Genomic DNA, 7,553 nt, shown 5'->3' with positions numbered 1-7,553 from the left:
CCGTGAGAACACTGACCACTAGGTGGTGAACTTGTGGGAGACACTCCTAACCTGGACCTTCAGGTATAAAAGGGGAAGCTCCACCCACCTTCATCACTTGAGTGCTAAGGAATAAAGGACAGGTCACAGACTGACCTTCTCTCAAGCATGGGCCTCGTGTGCATTTGTACTGTGTAGTAAGGACCTATCAAACCATCCGAAGATTTCTAAAACCAACACCATGTTCCAGGAGTTTGTAAAAAACAGAAGGCACATTAGTTGCTGACGTTTTCAATTAATTTTCAACTGAGGCAAAGATCCCTAAACATTTCCCCTCCCCTTCTCCCGGCCCCTCATTCCCTCCCGCCTTCCCCTCCCGCTGCCCCTGCCCTTCACCGAGCCTTGGCCTCAAATCGCCTGCACCCTCCCCTTCTGCCCCTCTCCTCCCGTTCCCCTCACCTCGCCTCCTCTTCCCACCCCCTCATTTCCCCCCCCCCCCCCCACCGCCTCTGCGCCATCCCTCCTTCTCTCCTTCCCCCCTCTCCTCTCCTTTCCTGCCCAGCTCCCCTGCTCTGCCCGGTTCTGGACTCTCTGAACCGACTCTGTCTGTATGTGATCCACAAGCCTCCGCTGAATGAATGAATGAAGGCTGTGCCTTTCGTTCTTCGAGATCAGGCGAGTTGCAGCAAGCTGGGATCCAGCGGCAGGAGAGAAGGGTTTACCAGAACCTTCATCACAAAATTCTTGCACTGTGTATGTGACTCCCAACTAAAACACACACAGTGTGTGACACTTCCTCTCTGATCCCTCTCACAGCCCCTGTCCAGCTCTTGCCCACCTCCCAATGTAATCATCTGTAACAGGAACCAGTTCAATTAAACAGGCGTTGAGTGTCAAGGAATTCTTTGTCACGTCTAACAGGCTTTGTTTCTTTCCTTCTGTGTTTATGAAGCTATTTTTATTTTATTTCTCCTCCCATCCTTTGCTCCTCCCCCCCTCCCTCGAGCGGTGATGCAGGATTCGTTTGCCAGGTTCCCAGTGCGACTGCCCATCAGGTCGCTGCCAGTGAGGCGTGTGGGAGATGTCCTCTCTGCCTGAGCGGGTTGAGTCTCAGGCATTCCCCCTGGCAGAGCACCGGTGAGGGCAGGAGCTGGTCGTGCAGGGGCCTCCCTCACTCCATTCCTCTTCCCTCCTCTCTCAGGCCACCCACCGCACCCCTCAGTGCCCCATTGTGACAGCCCAGATAGTGAGTGCCGGCAGGAGGTTTAACCGTGGGCAACTGACCAACACTGTCCTCACTCAACGTTCACTCACAGATACACACACTCTCGGTCACACTCACAGATACACACACTCTCGGTCACACTCACAGATACACACACTCTCGGTCACACTTACAGATACACACACTCTCGGTCACACTCACAGATACACACACTCTCGGTCACACTCACAGATACACACACTCTCGGTCACACTCACAGATACACACACTCTCGGTCACACTCACAGATACACACACTCTCGGTCACACTCACAGATACACACACTCTCGGTCACACTTACAGATACACACACTCTCGGTCACACTCACAGATACACACACTCTCGGTCACACTCACAGATACACACACTCTCGGTCACACACACAGATACAGACACTCTCGGTCACACTCACAGATACACACACTCTCGGTCACACTCACAGATACACACACTCTCGGTCACACTCACAGATACACACACTCTCGGTCACACTCACAGATACACACACTCTCGGTCACACTCACAGGTACACACACTCTCGGTCACACTCACAGGTACACACACTCTCGGTCACACTCACAGGTACACACACTCTCGGTCACACACACAGATACACACACTCTCGGTCACACTCACAGATACACACACTCTCGGTCACACACACAGATACACACACTCTCGGTCACACACACAGATACACACACTCTCGGTCACACTCACAGATACACACACTCTCGGTCACACTCACAGATACACACACTCTCGGTCACACACACAGATACACACACTCTCGGTCACACTCACAGATACACACACTCTCGGTCACACTCACAGATACACACACTCTCGGTCACACTCACAGATACACACACTCTCGGTCACACACACAGATACACACACTCTCGGTCACACTCACAGATACACACACTCTCGGTCACACTCACAGATACACACACTCTCGGTCACACTCACAGATACACACACTCTCGGTCACACTCACAGATACACACACTCTCGGTCACACTCACAGATACACACACTCTCGGTCACACTCACAGATACACACACTCTCGGTCACACTCACAGATACACACACTCTCGGTCACACACACAGATACACACACTCTCGGTCACACTCACAGATACACACACTCTCGGTCACACTCACAGATACACACACTCTCGGTCACACACACAGATACACACACTCTCGGTCACACACACAGATACACACACTCTCGGTCACACACACAGATACAGACACTCTCGGTCACACTCACAGATACACACACTCTCGGTCACACTCACAGATACACACACTCTCGGTCACACACACAGATACACACACTCTCGGTTACACTCACAGATACACACACTCTCGGTCACACACACAGATACACACACTCTCGGTCACACTCACAGATACACACACTCTCGGTCACACTCACAGATACACATGTACAAACTCACAGATACACACACTCTCGGTCACACACACAGATACACACACTCTCGGTCACACTCACAGATACACACACTCTCGGTCACACTCACAGATACACACACTCTCGGTCACACACACAGATACACACACTCTCGGTCACACACACAGATACACACACTCTCGGTCACACACACAGATACACACACTCTCGGTCACACACACAGATACACACACTCTCGGTCACACACACAGATACACACACTCTCGGTCACACTCACAGATACACACACTCTCGGTCACACACACAGATACACACACTCTCGGTCACACACTCAGATACACACACTCTCGGTCACACACTCAGATACACATGTACAAACTCACAGATACACACACTCTCGGTCACACTCACAGATACACACACTCTCGGTCACACTCACAGATACACACACTATCGGTCACACTCACAGATACACACACTCTCGGTCACACACACAGATACACACACTCTCGGTCACACTCACAGATACACACACTCTCGGTCACACACACAGATACACACACTCTCGGTCACACTCACAGATACACACACTCTCGGTCACACTCACAGATACACACACTCTCGGTCACACACACAGATACACACACTCTCGGTCACACACACAGATACACACACTCTCGGTCACACTCACAGATACACACACTCTCGGTCACACACACAGATACACACACTCTCGGTCACACTCACAGATACACACACTCTCGGTCACACACACAGATACACACACTCTCGGTCACACACACAGATACACACACTCTCGGTCACACACACAGATACACACACTCTCGGTCACACACACAGATACACACACTCTCGGTCACACTCACAGATACACACACTCTCGGTCACACACACAGATACACACACTCTCGGTCACACACACAGATACACACACTCTCGGTCACACTCACAGATACACACACTCTCGGTCACACACACAGATACACACACTCTCGGTCACACTCACAGATACACACACTCTCGGTCACACACACAGATACACACACTCTCGGTCACACACACAGATACACACACTCTCGGTCACACACTCAGATACACATGTACAAACTCACAGATACACACACGCTCGGTCACACGCTCACAGATACACACACTCTCGGTCACACTCACAGATACACACACTCTCGGTCACACACACAGATACACACACTCTCGGTCACACACTCAGATACACATGTACAAACTCACAGATACACACACTCTCGGTCACACTCACAGATACACACACTCTCGGTCACACTCACAGATACACACACTCTCGGTCACACTCACAGATACACACACTCTCGGTCACACACACAGATACACACACTCTCGGTCACACACACAGATACACACACTCTCGGTCACACTCACAGATACACACACTCTCGGTCACACACACAGATACACACACTCTCGGTCACACACACAGATACACACACTCTCGGTCACACTCACAGATACACACACTCTCGGTCACACACACAGATACACACACTCTCGGTCACACTCACAGATACACACACTCTCGGTCACACTCACAGATACACACACTCTCGGTCACACACACAGATACACACACTCTCGGTCACACACACAGATACACACACTCTCGGTCACACTCACAGATACACACACTCTCGGTCACACACACAAATACACACACTCTCGGTCACACTCACAGATACACACACTCTCGGTCACACACACAGATACACACACTCTCGGTCACACACACAGATACACACACTCTCGGTCACACACACAGATACACACACTCTCGGTCACACTCACAGATACACACACTCTCGGTCACACACACAGATACACACACTCTCGGTCACACACACAGATACACACACTCTCGGTCACACTCACAGATACACACACTCTCGGTCACACACACAGATACACACACTCTCGGTCACACACACAGATACACACACTCTCGGTCACACACACAGATACACACACTCTCGGTCACACACACAGATACACACACTCTCGGTCACACACACAGATACACACACTCTCGGTCACACTCACAGATACACACACTCTCGGTCACACACACAGATACACACACTCTCGGTCACACACTCAGATACACACACTCTCGGTCACACACTCAGATACACATGTACAAACTCACAGATACACACACTCTCGGTCACACTCACAGATACACACACTCTCGGTCACACTCACAGATACACACACTATCGGTCACACTCACAGATACACACACTCTCGGTCACACACACAGATACACACACTCTCGGTCACACTCACAGATACACACACTCTCGGTCACACACACAGATACACACACTCTCGGTCACACTCACAGATACACACACTCTCGGTCACACTCACAGATACACACACTCTCGGTCACACTCACAGATACACACACTCTCGGTCACACACACAGATACACACACTCTCGGTCACACTCACAGATACACACACTCTCGGTCACACACACAGATACACACACTCTCGGTCACACTCACAGATACACACACTCTCGGTCACACACACAGATACACACACTCTCGGTCACACACACAGATACACACACTCTCGGTCACACACACAGATACACACACTCTCGGTCACACACACAGATACACACACTCTCGGTCACACTCACAGATACACACACTCTCGGTCACACACACAGATACACACACTCTCGGTCACACACACAGATACACACACTCTCGGTCACACTCACAGATACACACACTCTCGGTCACACACACAGATACACACACTCTCGGTCACACTCACAGATACACACACTCTCGGTCACACACACAGATACACACACTCTCGGTCACACACACAGATACACACACTCTCGGTCACACACTCAGATACACATGTACAAACTCACAGATACACACACGCTCGGTCACACGCTCACAGATACACACACTCTCGGTCACACTCACAGATACACACACTCTCGGTCACACACACAGATACACACACTCTCGGTCACACACTCAGATACACATGTACAAACTCACAGATACACACACTCTCGGTCACACTCACAGATACACACACTCTCGGTCACACTCACAGATACACACACTCTCGGTCACACACACAGATACACACACTCTCGGTCACACTCACAGATACACACACTCTCGGTCACACACACAGATACACACACTCTCGGTCACACACACAGATACACACACTCTCGGTCACACTCACAGATACACACACTCTCGGTCACACACACAGATACACACACTCTCGGTCACACTCACAGATACACACACTCTCGGTCACACTCACAGATACACACACTCTCGGTCACACACACAGATACACACACTCTCGGTCACACACACAGATACACACACTCTCGGTCACACTCACAGATACACACACTCTCGGTCACACACACAAATACACACACTCTCGGTCACACTCACAGATACACACACTCTCGGTCACACACACAGATACACACACTCTCGGTCACACACACAGATACACACACTCTCGGTCACACACACAGATACACACACTCTCGGTCACACTCACAGATACACACACTCTCGGTCACACACACAGATACACACACTCTCGGTCACACACTCAGATACACATGTACAAACTCACAGATACACACACGCTCGGTCACACGCTCACAGATACACACACTCTCGGTCACACACACAGATAAACACACTCGCGGTCACACATTCACAGATACACACACACAAACTCACAGATACACACTCTCAGCCACACACTCACAGATACACACAGACATCATAGGCAGTCCCTCGGAATCGAGGAAGACTTGCTTCCATTCCCAAAGTGAGATCTTTGATGGCTGAACAGTCCGATACGAGAGCCACAGACCCTGTTACAGGTGGGACAGACATTCGTCGGGGGAAGGGGTGGGTGGGGCTGGTTTGCCGCGCGCTCCTTCCGCTGCCTGCGCTTGGCCTCTTCATGCTCCTTGCGTCGAGACTCAAAGAGCTCAATGCCCTCTCCACCTCGGGCGGTCTGCGGCCAGGGTCTCCCAGGTGTCAGTGGTGATGTCGCACTTTACCAGGGAGGCTTTGAGGGTGTCCTTATAACGTTTCCGCTGTCCTCCTTTGGCTCATTTACCATGAAGGAGCTCCACATAAAGCATTTGTTTAGGGAGTCTCGTATCTGGCATGCCGACTATGTGGCCTGCCCAGCGAAGCTGATCGAGTGTGGTCAGTGCTTCATTACTGGGGATGTTAGCCTGGTCGAGGTCACTGATGTTGGTGCACCTGTCCTCCCAGGGGATTTGCAGGATCTTGCAGACACATCGTTGGTGATATATCTCCAGTGACTTGAGGTGCCTTCTATACATCGTCCATGTCTCAGATCCATACAGGAGGGCGGATATTACTACAGTCCTGTAGACCATGAGCTTGGTGGTAGATTTGAGGGCCTGGTCTTCAAACACTTTTTTCCTCAGGTGGCCGAAGGCTGCACTGGCGCACTGGAGGCGGTGTTGAATCTCCACATCAATGTCTGTCTTTGTTGATAAGAGGCATATGGGAAATGGTCCACGTTGTCCAGGGCCGCGCCGTGGATCTTGATGATTGGAGGGCAGTGCTGTGCGACGGTGACAGGCTGGTGGAGGACCTTTGTCTTATGGATGTTAAGCGTAAGGCCCATGCTTTCATATGCCTTGGTGAATACATCGACTATATCCTGGAGTTCAGTTTCTAAATGTGTGCAGACACAGGCGCCGTCCGCGTACTGTAGCTCAACGACAGAGGTTGGGGT

Source organism: Pristiophorus japonicus, chromosome 4, assembly GCF_044704955.1.
Source record: "Pristiophorus japonicus isolate sPriJap1 chromosome 4, sPriJap1.hap1, whole genome shotgun sequence".
NCBI lineage: Eukaryota > Metazoa > Chordata > Chondrichthyes > Pristiophoridae > Pristiophorus > Pristiophorus japonicus.
Note: the sequence above shows the minus strand (reverse complement) of the source record.